The sequence below is a fragment of the Salmo trutta genome, chromosome 26 (assembly GCF_901001165.1).
Source record: "Salmo trutta chromosome 26, fSalTru1.1, whole genome shotgun sequence".
Lineage (NCBI taxonomy): Eukaryota > Metazoa > Chordata > Actinopteri > Salmoniformes > Salmonidae > Salmo > Salmo trutta.
In genome coordinates, this window is record NC_042982.1 from 40,410,631 (window position 1) to 40,428,216 (window position 17,586).

The 17,586-nt window shown below is 43.2% G+C and overlaps 1 pseudogene; it reads left to right on the forward strand.

Annotated features, from left to right (window-relative positions):
• Positions 1 to 5,066: 5,066 nt before the first annotated feature.
• On the forward strand, positions 5,067 to 16,552 carry LOC115163774 (extracellular calcium-sensing receptor-like; annotated as a pseudogene).
• Positions 16,553 to 17,586: the final 1,034 nt, after the last annotated feature.

The window sequence follows — 17,586 nt, forward strand, 5'->3', positions numbered from 1 at the left end:
TGAGTGAGACCAGAGTGATGAGTGAGGCCAGAGTGATGAGTGAGACCAGAGTGATGAGTGAGACCAGAGTGATGAGTGAGACCAGAGTGATGAGCGAGCCCAGTGATGAGTGAGACCAGAGTGATGAGTGAGACCAGAGTGATGAGTGAGACCTGAGTGATGAGTGAGGCCAGAGTGATGAGCGAGACCAGAGTGATGAGAGAGACCAGAGTGATGAGTGAGACCAGAGTGATGAGTGAGTCCAGAGTGATGAGCGAGCCCAGAGTGATGAGTGAGACCAGAGTGATGAGTGAGGCCAGAGTGATGAGTGAGAGCCAGAGTGATGAGTGAGACCAGAGTGATGAGTGAGACCAGAGTGATGAGTGAGACCTGAGTGATGAGTGAGGCCAGAGTGATGAGCGAGACCAGAGTGATGAGCGAGAGCAGAGTGATGAGTGAGACCAGAGTGATGAGTGAGGCCAGAGTGATGAGTGAGGCCAGAGTGATGAGTGAGACCAGAGTGATGAGTGAGACCAGAGTGATGAGCGAGACCAGAGTGATGAGCGAGACCAGAGTGATGAGAGAGACCAGAGTGATGAGTGAGACAAGAGTGATGAGAGAGTCCAGAGTGATGAGCGAGCCCAGAGTGATGAGTGAGACCAGAGTGATGAGTGAGACCAGAGTGATGAGTGAGACCAGAGTGATGAGTGAGTCCAGAGTGATGAGCGAGCCCAGAGTGATGAGTGAGACCAGAGTGATGAGTGAGACCAGAGTGATGAGTGAGACCAGAGTGATGAGTGAGACCAGAGTGATGAGTGAGACCAGAGTGATGAGTGAGGCCAGAGTGATGAGTGAGACCTGAGTGATGAGTGAGACCAGAGTGATGAGTGAGACCAGAGTGATGAGTGAGACCTGAGTGATGAGTGAGACCAGAGTGATGAGTGAGACCAGAGTGATGAGAGAGACCAGAGTGATGAGTGAGACCAGAGTGATGAGTGAGCCCAGAGTGATGAGCGAGACCAGTGATAATAGGATGACGTGTGACCTCATGTTCTCCGCGCATTTAGAAATTAGAGTGATTAACTTCAGTGTCACAGTCATTCTTCAATTACATGTAATTATCCCCCACCATAACCTGCTGTCACTGGTACAGCTCAGAGACAACTGAAAGTTTAGAGAAAGAAAATGGGTGTGTTTAAGGAGAAAGCAGCCGACTGTAGACGAAAGTTGAATAGTGAAGTTGTGGGAGGTTGCATCTGCAACAGCCGGAAGTCGGACACTGATATAGTTTTCAGATCAACATGGCAGTGTTGCCGTGGTTTATAACAGATGTTATAAACCACGGCAATATAATGGTGGTTATAAACCACCATGTTATCAACCACCATATAATGTCTCCAACCCCCATATTAAACACCACACACTGCACATGTGCAGGGCCAGGCCCACCAATAAGAGACATATGCGGCACTAACATTTAAAATGTTTTTCTCTGTCACCAGGAGGAGGGGCCGATAGAATGTTATCTCTGTCACCAGGAGGAGGGGCCGACAGAATGTTTTTCTCTGTCACCAGGAGGAGGGGCCGATAGAATGTTTTTCTCTGTCACCAGGAGGAGGGGCTGATAGAATGTTTTTTTTCTGTCACCAGGAGGAGGGGCCAATAGAATGTTTTCCTCTGACACCAGTAGGAGGGGCCGATAGAATGTTTTTCTCTGTCACGAGGAGGAGGGGCCAATATAATGTTTTTCTCTGACACCAGTAGGAGGGACGATGGAATGTTTTTCTCTGTCACCAGTAGGAGGGGCCGATAGAATGTTTTTCTCTGTCACCAGGAGGAGGGGCCGACAGAATGTTTTTCTCTGTTACACTATAATGCAATAATGTATTGCAGCGACCAACAATGGTCATGACATGACAATAGTGATCTGCTCGAACGTGCCCAGTCTCTCTCTCTCTCTCTCTCTCTCTCTCTCTCTCTCTCTCTCTCTCTGTTCTTCTCACCACCAGTCCCCGTAATCTTCTCAGTCACAATTGAATGTTTTGCATTCATTTCCCCCAAAGGAAGTTGCTGACACTATTTCAACGTCATTTCATGTCCTAGAGAGGAAATTCATTTAGGTTTCACCTCTAAAGAATGATGAAGGCTACTTGTACATGTTCAGGGATTGGGTGTGGGAATTTTCACATGTAGTTGATAAACATCAACAATTATCTTGACTAACCGGTGCCCCCGCACATTGACTCTGTACCGGTACCCCGTGTATTTAGCCTCGCTATTGTTATTTCACTGCTGCTCTTCAATTATTTGTTACTTTTATACATTTTTTTTGTATTTTCTTAAAACTGCATTGTTGTTTAAGGGCTTGTAAGTAAGCATTTCACTGTAAGGTCTACACCTGTTGTATTTGGCGCATGTGACAAATACATTTTGATTTGATTTGATTTTTAAATAAGGCACTGAAAGCTGTCAATGAAGTTAGCTAGCATGCTAACCTTGTCTATCTAGCTAATTTTATCTGCTGTTGTGCATGTTTTTACTAAAAGATATTCAAAATATTAGCCAGCTGGCCCTATGGCTGGTTATAGTGCTGGATTTGTCATAAGCATTGATTTAGGGAAAACTTCACAACAGATGGAAATCACTGGTGTCACGCCCTGACCTGAGAGAGCCGTTTTTCTCTGTTTGGTTAGGTCAGGGTGTGACAGGGGGTGGGCATTCTATGTGTTGTAATTCTATGTTGGTTTTTCCTTTGATTGGCCTAGTATGGTTTCCAATCAGAGGCAGCTGTCTATCGTTGTCTCTGATTGGGAATCATACTTAGGCAGCCCTTTTTCCCACAGTCAGTTGCGGGATATTGTCTTTGTTTGGTTGCATGTATTTTTGCACTACGAAGCTTTTTCGGTTGTTGTGTTTTTTTTTTTTTGCTGGTTCAACTTTAAAATAAAATATGATGAACCCAAATCACGCTGCGCCTTGGTCTACCTTTAACAACGAACGTTACAACTGGCCTATCTTTGATTTTGCCATCTATTGTTATCTCCAATGTTTTGACATCTTCCATAAAATGCAGCCTTGAATCCGCCATAAAAATTGTTTGAAAGAATAAGATGAAGCTCCGGTAAAATGGATGACTATCGAAAGATAGCTGATATGCATTTTCTACTTTGTAATAGACACGGTGCAACCTTTGGTAGGTAGACTGCTGGCAGGCTTCGGCTGCGGTACAGCAAAGCCAAGTCAGTCCGTGCTCATGGTTCTCACAGGGGAAGTGAAATGAAAGGCTACAATGACTTGGCTTATGATCATGTGTAACCGATGTGAAATGGCTAGTTAGTTAGCGTGCGCGCTAATAGCGATTGAATCGGGTGAAGTCACTCGCTCTGCGACCTTAAGTAGTTGTTCCCCTTGCGTTGCAAGGGCCGTGGCTTTTGTGGCGCGATGGGCAACAATGCTTCGTGGGGTGTCAGTTGTTGATGTGCGCAGAGGGTCCCTGGTTCAAGCCCAGGTTGGGGCGAGGAGAGGGAAGGAAGCTATACTGTTACATTGGTGCCGTGACACGGATCATTGGTTGCTGCGGAAAAGGAGGAGGTCAAAAGGGGGGTGAGTGTAACCGATGTGAAATGGATAGTTTGTTAGCGGTGGTGCGCGCTAATAGCGATTCAATTGGGTGACGTCACTCGCTCTGCGACCTTAAGTAGTTGTTCCCCTTGCGCTGCAAGGACCGTGGCTTTTGTGTTGCGATGGGTAACGATGCTTCGTGGGGTGTCAGTTGTTGATATGCACAGAGGGTCCCTGGTTCAAGCCCAGGTTGGGGAGAGGAGAGAGACGGAAGCTATACTGTTACACATGCACACTGCAAATGTTATGTAACTATACTGTAAGTTCCTTGAATTGAATTTCTCATGTGCCTTTTCATTATCTGGATAGACACTTGTAGTTTCTAGCTAATGTGACACCAATCAAAGCAGTTGAGTGTTTAGTGAAGCAAAACGTCAGTGGTAAAAATCCTTTGTCTTGGGGAGACAGGAAGCGCGGTTGGCAAAATACTATCACATCATGCAATTATACCATTTATAAAATGGTCATACAGTGCATTCGGAAAGCATTCAGACCTCTTCACTTTTTCCACATGTTGTTATGTTACAGACTTATTCTAAAATAGATTCAATTACATATTTTCCTCATCAAAATCTACACACAATACCCCATAATGACCTCACAATACCCCATAATGACATCACAATACCCCATAATGATGAAGTGAAAACAGGTTTTTAGATATTTTAGCAAATTTATAAAAATAAAAAAAACAGAAATACTATATTTACATAAGCATTCAGAGCCTTTGCTATGAGACTCAAAATGAAACCCAGGTGCATCATGTTTCCATTGATCATCCTTAAAATGTTAAACTTGATTGGAGTCCACCTGTGGTAAATTCAATTGATTGGACATGATTTGGAAAGGCACACACCTGTCTATATAAGGTCCCACAGATGACAATACATGTCAGTGCAAAAACCAAGCCATGAGGTTGAAGGAATTGCCTGTAGAGCTCCAAGACAGGATTGCGTTGAGGCACAGATCTGGGGAAGGGTACCAAAACATTTCTGCATCATTGAAGGTCCCCAAGAACACAGTGGTCTCAATCATTGTATTCTGATGTACACCAAGGCCTTCATAAACACAACCAAATTATTATGTTTGTGATTGCGTATATTAAATATATTATTTACACTGTTAGAATGTTACGGTTAGAATGATGCTCATTAGCGTGAAGGGGGGTCCATCGAGGACCAGCGGTTCTAGGGTTAAGGGATATGTCAGTGAAGACCACCTCTTCCAGGGCAACAGGAGACACCATACTTCTCTATATACTGAGCTAGAGGGAGGAAGAATCATGTCTAAATCAATTTAGGATGGGGTGAAATGCTAGTCCCTAGAAATTACATTTAAAGTTTGTTACGGATAGTCCTCCTACATCTTTCCATCTTTATAAGTGTGTTCATTTTATCCGGGATCGCTTACCATACCATATGAATTTTGAAACTGCACATTTTATCCATATAGACAGAAGGGGAAACATGGGAAGCATTGAACTACAGAAATTCAGCCGTGGCAATATATTCATTTTGACAATATATATTGACTTCTTCAGGATTGGTGGGTCCCTTGTGGGACAGTTGAGCTTGTGTAGGCTTTGCGCACCCACTGCTGCCATCTAGTGGCCAATATCTAAATTGCACCTGGGCTGTAATAATACATTATGGCCTTTGTCTTGCATTTGAAAGATAATGGTATAACGGTTGGTTTTATCTTTGAATTTTCTTTTTCCAGATCCAATGTGTTATAATCTCCTACATTCCTTTCACATTTCCACAAACTTCAAAGTGTTTTCTTTCAAATGGTACCAAGAAAAATGCATATCCTTGCTTCAGGGCCTGAGCTACAGGCAGTTAGATTTGGGTATGTCATTTTAGGCGAAAATTGAAATTGAAAGAAAGGGGCCGATCCTTATATCCTGTTTGGTGATAGGGGGCAGTATTGAGAATTTTGGAAAAAATATGTGCGCATTTTTAACTGCCTCCTACACCAACTCAGAAGCTAGAATATGCATATTATTGTTCAGGTTTGGATAGAAAACACTCTGAATTTTCTAAAACTGTTTGAATGGTGTCTGTGAGTATAACAGAACTCCTATGGCAGGCAAAAACCTGACAAGGTTTCAAGCAGGAAGTACCCTGTCTGACAAGGAGTCGTGCGTCTTGCATCTGTTTATTGAAAAGTAAGGATCTTAGCTGTAACGTGACAATTCCCAGGGCTCCGATAGGCTCTCAGAACCCGGGAAATAACTGAAGGTTGACGAGGGAGCCTCAGGCTGAAACACATTATCGGCTTTGGCAAGTGGCGGCTCAGAGGACCTTTGAATGAGGCGCGTGCATGATTCGCTCCTGAGGAGAAATTTAATTCGGCTGTTTAGGCTCAATGCATATTCCCGGTCGGAATATTATCACTTATCTACGAGATAAATGGAATAAAAAATGTTTTTAAACAGCGGTTGACATGCTTCGAAGTACGAAATGGAATATTTAGACATTTTTGTCACGCCAATGCGCCATGCGCGACACCGTGATGAAGCATTCTGATAGTGTCTAGAACTCACGAACAAAACGTCGCTGTTTGGATATAACGATGGATTATTTGGGACCAAACCAACATTTGTTATTGAAGTAGAAGTCCTGGCAGTGTATTCTGATGAAGAACAAGCAAGGTAAGAACATTTTTCTTATAGGAAATGTGATTTTGGTGGAGGCTGACCTGGGTGGGTATCTAAATAGCTAGCCCTGTGATGCCGGGCTATGTACTTAGATTATTGCAAATGTGCTTCATCCGAAAAGCTATTTTAAAATCGGACATATCGAGTGCATAGAGGAGTAATGTATCTATAATTCTTAAAATGATTGTTATGCTTTTTGTGAACGTTTATCGTGAGTAATTTAGCAAACTGTTAGTAAATTCCCCGGAAGTTTGCGGGGGTTATGCTTTTTCTGAACGTCACATGCTAATGTAAAAAGCTGTTTTTTGATATAAATATGAACTTGATTGAACAGACATGCATGTATTGTATAACACAATGTCCTAGGTGTGTCATCTGATGAAGATCATAAAAGGTTAGTGCTGCATTTAGCTGTGGTTTGGGTTTATGTGACATGATATGCTAGCTTGAAAAATGGGTGTCTGATTATTTCTGGCTGGGCACTCTGCTGACATAATCTAATGTTTTGCTTTCGTTGTAAAGCCTTTTTGAAATCGGACAGTGGGGTTAGATTAACGAGATTCTTGTCTTTAAATAGCTGTAAAATAGTCATATGTTTGAGAAATTGAAGTAATAGTATTTCTAACGATTCAAAAATCGCGCCACTGGATTTCAGTGGCTGTTACGTAGGTGGGACGAGTTCGTCCCACATGCGCCAGAGAGGTTAAGAGGTTTTAAAGCAACTGCAATGTTAGTCCACGTACTGAGGTCGGATTTAATTGTTTTGAGCATACTGTTCAAGTTTCTGGCAATGGTTTTATCTAAGGAAGGTAATATATCCACTCCCAAATATTTAAAATGGGAAACGATTGGGATTTCATAAATATATGGAGTACTCCATTGAGGTCTTGAGAGGCAGTTGAGCTGATTTGCTTGGATATATTTTATAACTTCAGATTAAGCTGAATGTATCTCATATCAAATCAAATTTGTCACATGCCGAATACAACTGTGAAATGCTTACTTACAAGCCCTTAACCAACAATGCAGTTTAAAAAATATTTACAAAATAAAGTAAAGTACATTATTTTAAAAAAGTAACACAAGAAATGTACATAGCAATAACTAGGCTATATACAGGGGGTACCGGTACCGAGTCCATATGCGGGGGTGCAGGTTTGTCGAGGTAATTTGTAACGTGACTATGCATAGGTAATAAACAGCGAGTAGCAGCAGTGTAGAAACAAAGGGGAGGGGGTGGGCAATGCAAATAGCCATTTGATTAATTGCCATCTATGATCTTCAATGTGTTTGGAAGTAATTGAGATTCATTACTAGATATAATAAAATATTGTCTGTGTATAATGAGAGGAAGTGATCAGTAGATTTTAGGGGAAATCTGTGTTAGTTCCTTCAATTGATAAATTGCCTTGGCCAGGAGTTCCATGGATTATAAAAATAGCAAAAAAGACATTTGATCACCTTGTCTGCTGCTTCTTGGGATTCTGAATGTAGTGGAGCCAATTCCCATATGTTCCAAGACAGACGAGAGATATGACCATTCTAGTCTATCAAAAGCCTTTTCTGCATTGAGAGATAAAACAGCCCAAAGAGAATTTTGTTTCTGATGAAGCATTTATGATATGTAATAATCAACAGAGGTTTTACAAGGAAAAACGTTTTATTATTATTATTTGTTTTCTGGCTTGTTGTGGATTTACATTCAGAAGTGTACAGTTCTTTACAGAAGCGGGAGAATATTTTATTGATAAATCTGGGTTCTGATAGTAATTCCCCTTTTTCAAATGCAACAGTTGCTATATGAGCTAATTTATCATTAATGCGTAGCTTGTTGGCCACTAAACAACTGGAACGATTACCATGGTTGAGTCTAACTCGATGAATTGCACATTTTGCTTTCTGTCTTATCAATAAATTAAGTTCTGTCTTGACTTTGGAAATAGTAATAGCTAACGGGTCTGAAAAAAGTGTATCTTGAGAACACTCTAACGCATTTAACAACATTTCCAATTCTGCTACTTCTTTAATTGTGATTTACTCAAACCAGTTGCAAATGCAGTTGTAACATTTTTTTTTTTTTAAACCTTGGGTGGTATTCCATAGAATCCGGGGTTACTGACTGAATTGTTATTGAGCATTATGAATTAATTTAGTTCAATTTGAAATTGATCACAGAATGTAGGTAATGAAACGTTAAAAGGCCATCTTGTGGCTCTTTTAGCAGATTCTACAATTTGTAATTGGCAGAGGTTGGCGTGGTGATCAGACAAGTTCATATGTTGAATTTCTATTTTCTTAATTTTAGAAAATAGAGGTGTATGTAATAATACAAAATCGATTCAGAAGAACGTTTCAGGAAAAGTGTTTTATGCCTGTTTCAGTAGAACGTGTATCCATTTGCATTTGGATGATGTACTCACCAGGTATGAATGAGGTTGTAATCAGAGAGTATATGTTAGAAGAGCTTTGGTTGCATGTGGATTTCAGGTGGTCATATTAGATTTGTCCCACATGCCCAAAATGGCATTCATGTCTGTCCTAATAACAGATGGAATTCAGTAAATTCTAGCAATATGCTGTTCAGAGAATCCAAAAAAAACATATGATCATATCAATTCAGAGCATTAACATTTATAAAGAAAATGTTCTTCCCATTATGGATGCATGTTTAGGAAAGTGATTTTGCCTTCTTGGTCTTCACCTTTGAGCTTGAGTTTCTTATGTAATATTATGGTTACACCTTTATGTGTGCCATTCAAAGGGTAAATGGGCAAGACAAAAGATGTAAGTGTCTTTGAACAGGGTATGGTAGTAGGTGCCAGGCGCAACGGTTTGTGTCAAGAACTGCAACAGTTTCTGGGTTTTTCATTCCCAACTGTCTCCCGTGCGTATCAAGAATGGTCCTCCACCCAAAGGACATCCAGCCACATGACACAACTGTGGGAAGCATTGGAGTAAACATGGGCCAGCATCCCTGTGAAATGCTTTCGGAACCTTGTAGAGTCCATGCCTCGACGAATTGAAGCTGTTTTGAGGGCAAAAGGAGGGGTGGGAGGGTGGGATGCAACTCAATATTAGGAATGTGTTCCTAATGTTTGGTTTACTCAGCACATATAGGTATATTTTTCCCATGTAGGGATTCAATGCATTGTAACCCCACAAGGAAGCAGCCTTAGTCCGTGTGGTACCTGAATATTACTGTCCGTTGTTCATTCATTGGTGTGATGTCATCACTGTCTTAATATCCTGGTAAAATAATAATAACAAAGTCCAGTACGCAGCATATTCGTAATGTTTCTTGTACACACTTAAGGGAGATGTCCTCATCGTTGTCTTATACTGAAGGCAGCATCATAGCCATAGGCAAAGGCTGCGTGATAGTGCATGGATAGCATTCCTGAACATTGAGCCAGTCATAATGGGGGTTTTCATCTGTCTACTCGTACCCTTGAGTCTTGGTTTTGAGCATCCCTGGCGGTGGAGAAATGTGTGTTTTCTCTTCTGTAAGGACAAGATGAGTTTTGCCGGCTGGATGAAGCCGCATCTCAGATTTAGCTTGTTTCGGCTGGGATCTCACTTCATTGTAGGTCACCCTCTGTTTTAACAAATGTATCACATTTTGACTAAAATGATAACTTATCGACTTACATCATTGTGCAACATCATGGTTAAACTCCAGGCATCATACAGCTTGAAAAAGTGGATTTCTACTAGTGTGGGGATTTAATAGGGGTGGCAGCGAAGCCTAGTGGTTAGAGCATTAGACAAGTAACTGAAAGGTTGCAAGATTGAATCCCTGAGCTGACAAGGTAAATATCTGTCATTCTGCCCCTGAACAAGGCAGTTGTTCCCTGGTAGGCCGTCATTGAAAATAAGAATTTGTTCTGAACTGACTTGCCGAGTTAAATAAAGGTCAAATAAAAATTGTACAGTATGATGTAATATCTGTCTGAATGGGTCCATCAGATGTTGTTGAAGAACAGATACTGTATCTCCTGTACTACACATTACCTTCAATAACATCACCCTCACAGGCTTTCTCCAATTACCCCCAATTACCTGCTCCCCAAGTTATCCTCCAATAACAAGTCCCAATTAACCCCCTCCTGCCCCTTCCTCCCTACAAGCACCCCCTGGTGGCTGTGTGCTTGTTTTTTAGCCGGGGGCTCATTTCTCCCTATATCAGCAGCTCCCCTTCTCTCCTCTTCCTCTCCCTCTTTCACTCTGACTCTCTGCAGGAGATGCCAGACTGACAGACACTCATCCTCTCTCTCTCTGTCTGTCTGTCTGTCTGTCTGTCTGTCTGTCTGTCTGTCTGTCTCACCAGGATAAGGTTTACTGTTGCCAGGTAGAGTAGAACAAGGTTTTGTCTGTCAATCGCTGTTTTTTCACATGTCTGGTTACAGGTGACTGTGGTGTATGGTGTATCTCTTCATTGAAAGCACTTTTTGTTGATATCCTTCTGTCTACAGAGTGTTCTGTCTGGAAGGTCTTGGTTTGGTCTCTCTCCAACAGGTGACGGAACTCTCCCAGTCTTCGGCCTTGTCTTTCTCCAGGTGATGAGCCTGTGTGGCTGGCTGTGGCTGCTCTACTGTCTCCATGTCCCTGGGTGTGTCTGGGGTCTGGATGGAGGTGGAGAGGGGGCTTGTCGGCTGGTAGCTAAGCCCATTTCCGGCAGTGTTTATCGGGCAGGAGATGTGGTCATTGGGGGCCTGTTCCCCATCCATGTGGAAGCCCCACTACCAGAGCAGGAGTTCAGCAGCATTAAGGGAAATTCTACCTGTACAATGTATGCAGCTTGTGTGATAACAGCTTTTTGTCATTGTGTTTTCACTTGAAGGTAATGTGTATTCAGTTACCTCCTATCTCTCCATTTCATCCTTTCTTCCATCTGTCAGTTTCAACCAGCGTGCTTACCGCTGGCTCCAGACTATGATCTTTGCAGTGGAGGAGATTAACCGTGACCCAGCCCTCCTGCCTAACCTCACCCTGGGGTTCCTGGCTTCTGACACATGCCGGTCAGAGGGCACCACCGTGGGGGCAGCCCTAGCCATGGTGACCGGCAAGGAGGCCTCTGTGGTGGGCACAGAGTGTGGCACAACCCCCGAGGTTCCCGTCATCATCGGGGATGCCCGTTCCTCAGCCTCCATCGTGGTGGCACAGACTCTCGGGCCGTTTGATTTACCCATGGTGAGGCAGGGGTTGGATTACAGGCTGGGATGAGATGATGACTCTTTTCACATTACATTTCAATCTCTATCTAGATTTCTTTCTCTAACGTTTACTTTCCTTCTCCCTCTGCTCTCTGCTCTCTGCCTCTTACAAATTATAATTATCCTTGACTCTATCTCTCTCTCTCTCTCTCTCTCTCGCTCTCTCTCTGTGTGTGTTCTCTCCCAGGTGAGTTACTTTGCCTCTTGTGCATGTTTGAGTGATGACTGGAGGTACCCCTCGTTCTTCCGTACGGTACCCAGCGATGCCTTCCAGGCTCGGGGCATGGCCAGGCTGCTGCGTCTGCTAAGATGGGTGTGGGTGGGGCTGGTGTCAGAGGATGGTGACTATGGCAAGTTTGGTGTTCAGCTGCTTCTCCAAGAGCTCCAGGGATCTGGGGTGTGTGTCGCTTACTCTGAGGTCCTCCCCATGGTACGACCTCACTCTGATGATCTGACAGTATACTCTCTCTCTATCTTTCTCTCTTTCACTGTGACTCCCCCTCTCTTCTAATCTAATAGAAACTCTCTCTCTGATTTTCTCTGACTCTCTTCCCTCTCTCTCACTGATGGTCATCCCAAAGTTACCGTCTAAAAGAAAGATCAGTCACATCGTGGACACCATCAGAGGATCTACTGCCAGAGTGGTGGTGGCATTTGTAGGATTCGCGGGTCATTCAGGGGTGAGCAGTTACCGGTCAGAGTATTGTTAATTATTTGTATCACAGCGATAGCAGTGTCCTTGTGTCTTACCATGTCTTGATGCCCTTTATAGACACAATAATTTCCTAATTGATAATCATGCATTTCTGCTTGATTATCTTGATCTTTTTAACGATTTCATTCTCCAGGCCCTGATGGAAGAGGTTGTCCGTCAGAACATTACAGATAAGCAGTGGATTGCCTCAGAGGCCTGGGTCACCTACTCTGCTCTCGCCGCCCCAAAAAACTTGCCTTCTCTTGCCGGGACCATCGGTTTTGCCCTGAAGAAAGCCAACATTCCCGGCCTGGGGCCTTTCCTAACACGCCTCCATCCAAACGGGAACTACCAGAAGTCCGACCCCTTCCTGAGGGAATTGTGGGAGGAGATGTTTGGGTGTTCTCTGGGGGTTGACCTCAGCGTGACCCAGTCGTCCAGGCGACAGTGTACTGGGTCAGAGGTCATACGTGAGGGAGACTTTACACCTACATTTCAGTTTTTTGTCCAGATTCCCAATGTTATCTCAGTTAAATATTGTGTCAATTCTAGGTGAGGGGGAGAGCCAGTATGCTGACGTGTCTCAGCTGAGAGCCAGCTATAATGTGTACAAGGCTGTGTACGCCATAGCCTACGCCATACAGGATATGGTGGCCTGTCGACCAGGGGACGGAGTCTTTAATGGTGGACAGTGCCCTGATATCAGGAAGCTTCAGCCCAGCCAGGTGAGAACAACATGTTGATCTGTTAACAAGTTAACAACACTAATGTTTCCAGTCAGGATACAGTGAAAACACTTTGTAAGGTTTGAGTTCTAAAGAACCAAAGCCACAACTGGTTCTAACTCTTAATCCTGTTCCAATGCCCTTTTCTCTTTGAGATTGTTCATTATCTGAGGGGAGTGAACTTCAGTACTCCTGTGGGGGAATCTTTCCACTTCGACATGAATGGAGATCCGCCTGCCTCTTATGACATCATCAACTGGCATGTGACCCCCGAGGGGACGGCAGAGTTTGTCCAGGTCGGACATTTTCTGTCCTCTGAGGGATCGGACGACCAGTTTCACATGGACATGGATAAAGTGGTGTGGGGTGGGGGCAGCGGAGAGGAGGTGAGAACTGTTCAGATTAGTTTCACTGAGAGGAGTGTGTTTGTGTGTGTTTGTGTGTGTGTGTGTGTGTGTGTGTGTGTGTGTGTGTGTGTGTGTGTGTGTGTGTGTGTGTGTGTGTGTGTGAGAGTGTGAGTGAGAGTGAGAGTGAGAGTGAGAGTGTGAGTGTGAGTGAGAGTGAGAGTGAGAGTGAGAGTGTGAATGAGAGTGAGAGTGAGAGTGAGAGTGAGAGTGAGAGTGTGAGTGTGAGTGTGAGTGTGAGTGAGTGAGTGAGTGAGTGAGTGAGTGAGTGAGTGAGTGAGTGAGTGAGTGAGTGAGTGAGTGAGTGAGTGAGTGTGTATGAGAGAGAGAGATTTATTGAGTTTTTCACCCTGAGGCAGACATACTGAAAAGAGAAAGATATAAAGAAGACCAAATGAATAACAGGGGAATGTTATCTTAGACAGAAACCTCTGTCATCAACATGCTACTAAATGGTATCTCAGACAGAAAACTTTACCATCAACATGTTATATGAAAAAATAAAAAAATGTAATTGAACCTTTATTTATTGAGGTCAAGTCAGTTAAGAACAAATCTTATTTACAATGACGGCCTGCCCCGGCCAAACCTGGGAAGATGCTGGGCCAATTGTGCACCGTCCTATGGGACTCCGAATCACTGCCGAATGTGATACAGCCTGGATTAGAACCAGGGTCTGTAGTTACACTGATATGCAGTGCCTTAGACCGCATCGCCACTATGGAGTTAACCTCACTAGGTTAGGGGGCACTATTTTCACCTCCGGATGAAAAGCATGCCCAAAGTAAACTTCCTCCTACTCAGGCCCAGAAGCTAGGATATGCATATAATAGTAGATTTGGATAGAAAACACTCCAACGTTTCTAAAACTGTTAAAATAATGTCTGTGAGTATAACAGAACTGAAATGGCAGGCAAAAACCTGCGGAAAATCCATCCAGGAAGTGCCATTACCTGGAGATGGCTGTTTTTCCAATGAAAGCCTATCCACCATTTAAAGGGATAGGACCCAGATTACGTTCCCTATGGCTTCCACTAGTTGTGAACAGTCTTTAGACATTGTTTCAGGCTTTTATTCTGAAAAATGAGGGAGAATGACCACATTGAGTGAGTGGACAATGGGATGTCCTCGGAGCTGGTTACTGCGCATGACCGAGAGCACGCCATTCTTGTATTCCTTTTATATTGACAAAGCTTTTGTCCGGTTGAAATATTATCGATTATTTAGGCTAAAAACAACCTGAGGATTGATTATAAACATTGTTTGACATGTTTCTATGAACTTTACGGACACTACTTGGAATTTTCGTCTGCCTCTTGTGATCGCATTCGAGCAATTGGATTACTGAACAAAACATGCCAACAAAATGGAGGTTTTTGGATATAAAGAGGGATTTTATCGAACAAAACGAACATTTATTGTGTAACATGAAGTCTTGTGAGTGCAACCATATGAAGATCATCAAAGGTAAGTGATTAATTTTATTGCTATTTCTGACTTTCGTGACTAATCTACTTGGCTGGTAACTGTACGTAATGTTTTGCTTTCATCAGATAATCGCATGGTTTGCTTTTGCCGTAAAGCCTTTTTGAAATCTGACATGGCGGCTGGATTAACAAGAAGTTAAGCTTTATTTTGATGTATAACACATATATTTTCAAGAATGTAAAATATTTGAAATTAGTATTTTTGAATTTCGCACTCTGCAATTTTACTGGATGTTGGCCAGGTTAAATTAGAGAGATTAGAGAGGTTAAATTATACTGAATGTGAGATATTTGTGTGGTCACATTCCTGACATAGTCCCCAGAGGGGCCCAGCGAGCCTGTCTGTCTGTGTAATAATGATGATAATAGCAATGATGATGATAAATTCTTCCTCTCCCCCCTCTGGTAGGTCCCTGTGTCTGTATGCAGTGCTGACTGTCCCCCTGGTACCAGGCATGCGGTACAGAAGGGGAGGCCTGTGTGCTGCTTTGACTGCCTGTCCTGTGCTGAGGGAGAGATCAGCAACACAACAGGTAGTCTATCTAGGGTTCTGATTCCAATTCATATTTTTCCTCAGTCCTGACTGGTCCTGATTTGGACACCTCATTCTTCTTCCTTCTCTATCAGGGTCAGCTGAGTGTATTAGGTGTCCAGAGCGGTTCTGGTCCAACCCTGATCGTACAGCCTGCATCCCCCAGCTGGTGGACTTCCTCTCCTACAGTGACACAATGGGTGTCATCCTGTCTGTCATCTCAGTTTCCGGGGCAACACTCACAGCCGGTGCCCTGGCTACCTTCCTCTACCACCGTCACTCGGCCTTGGTGAGTTGAATCATATGATCATATATAGAGGTACTGGACAGAGATGAGATTGTGTCATATAAGGATGTGATTTCTGACATCCCTCAGTCTAATTTATCTTTCTATGTCTTGTTCCAGGTGAAAGCCAACAACTCTGAGCTCAGCTTCCTGCTCCTGCTGTCACTCAAGCTCTGTTTCCTGTGTGCGCTGGTTTTCATTGGCCGGCCGAAGCTGTGGACGTGCATGCTGAGACACACCCTGTTTGGTATAAGCTTTGTGTTCTGCATCTCCTGTCTGCTCAGCAGGACTGTGGTGGTGCTGGTGGCCTTCAGGGCCACTCTGCCTGGAGAGAACCTGATGAGATACTTCAGCCCCACCCAGCAGAGGATGGGCATCTCACTCTGCACACTCATCCAGGTGAACATCTAGTTTTTACTATATTCTATTGGAATGTAATTGTTTCCTTCAATGATCGTTTCCTTTCTTCGTTATTATGGTAACTGTGCTTACGTATTACTTCCACCTCCATTCCCTTCCACAGGTGTTGATCTGTGTGCTGTGGCTGGCCCTAGCTCCACCCCGACCTGCTGAGAGGAGGGACAGAGAGGGTCGTGGGCCGAGGGTGGTCCTGGAGTGTGAGGTGGGCTCTGTGGTTGGTTTCTCTCTGGTGCTGGGCTACATCGGCCTGCTGGCCTCCCTCTGTCTCCTCTTAGCCTTCCTGGCAAGGAAACTCCCAGACAACTTCAACGAGGCCAAGTTCATCACCTTCAGCATGCTGATCTTCTGTGCTGTGTGGATCTCCTTCATCCCTGCCTACGTCAGCACTCCTGGGAAGTACACAGTAGCTGTAGAGATCTTTGCCATCCTGGCATCCAGCTTTGGGCTGTTGTTTTGTCTGTTTGCTCCGAAATGTTTCATCATCCTCCTGAGACCAGAGAGAAACACCAAGAAACACATGATGTCCAAATAGAAACCACCAAGAAACACAGGATGTCCAATTAGAAACCACCAAGAAACACATGATGTCCAATTAGAAACCACCAAGAAACACATGATGTCCAATTAGAAACCACCAAGAAACACATGATGTCCAATTAGGAACCACCAAGAAACACATGATGTCCAATTAGAAACCACCAAGAAACACATGATGTCCAATTAGAAACCACCAAGAAACACATGATGTCCAATTAGAAACCATCAAGAAACACATGATGGACAAATATTAACTTAAACATACTCCTATCGTGATTTAGGGTTCGTTGATATTCATTTCAACAGGGGAATGTCCATTCTGTTTTGAAACATACATTTCCTGCTATACCTTCACTATATTTCTTTGTAAATATTATTATATGTTCTTATAATGTGTCGTAATGAAACACGTCTATATGAACAATACCAATAAAGATTACGTAGTGTCTACTCATGCTGGAAGAGTTAGTATTGAGTCTGTCTGACAGAACTTACAGACCCCCTACATGATTCCTTCGTCACCCGGTCAGTGTGTAAGTGAGTGTGAGTGTGTGTGTGTGTGTGTGTGCGTATGAGTGTGTGTGTCCCTCATCGTATACCAAAATGAAAACAGAAACATTCCACTATTTTCTTACCCACTGTAGGAATCTCTCCACTCCCCATCTTCATACCCAAGAAGACTCAAGGCTGTAATCGCTGCCAAAGGTGCTTCAACAAAGTACTGAGTAAAGGGTCTGAAAATTATGTAAATTTTATTGTTCAGTTTTTTTTAAATACATATATTTGCATACATTTCTAAAAACCTTTTTCTGCTTTGTCATTATGGGGTATTGTGTGTAGATTTACGAGGGGAAAAAACGATTTAGTCATTTATAGAATAAAGCTGGAACGTAACAAAATGTGGAAAAAGTCAAGGGGTCTGAATACTTTTCGAATGCACTGTATGTTCTCATATTTCGAGAGATACTGATGGCATTGGAAATCCATGTATGTATTTGTGACACCATATATTCAGCCTTTTGTGGAAGA